Source organism: Heteronotia binoei, chromosome 8, assembly GCF_032191835.1.
Source record: "Heteronotia binoei isolate CCM8104 ecotype False Entrance Well chromosome 8, APGP_CSIRO_Hbin_v1, whole genome shotgun sequence".
Taxonomy (NCBI): domain Eukaryota; kingdom Metazoa; phylum Chordata; class Lepidosauria; order Squamata; family Gekkonidae; genus Heteronotia; species Heteronotia binoei.
In genome coordinates this window covers 120,180,845-120,181,379 of record NC_083230.1, presented here as the reverse complement: position 1 = coordinate 120,181,379, position 535 = coordinate 120,180,845, and positions in this window count along the sequence as shown.

The window sequence follows — 535 nt, the reverse complement described above, 5'->3', positions numbered from 1 at the left end:
ACTCACTGAAAATGTCCAGACAGTGTGTGACTGCAATAAAAAGGGCAATGCTATGCTATTATTAGGAAGAGGACTGAAAACATATCACTCAGTATTATAATACCCCTGTAATAAAACTATGGCTGATTTCGCACTCGCCTTACGCCGCTCTCATGTTCACCTTCTCAGCGCGACTTCCTTCCGATTTCACACTATCTGCCCCGGGGCTGCAGCAAGCGTCAGCGTTTTTCACACAGCAAACAGAAACCGGTTTTTAGCGCTAAAACCAGTTTCTGTTTGCTGCACGAAAACACCGACGCTTGCTGCAGCCCCAGGGCAGATAGTGGGAAATCACGCTGAGAAGATGAACATGAGAGCGGCGTAAGGAGAGTGGGAAATCGGGTCTATGATGCAGTCCCATTTGGAATATTGTGTACCCTTATGGTCACCGCATCTCAAAAAAGATATTATAACATGTAACTGAAATGCATGAGCAGCTAATATTGGGCAGCTTCTCCAAGCTTTTTGTACATAATGTGTTTTAATCACAATGTTA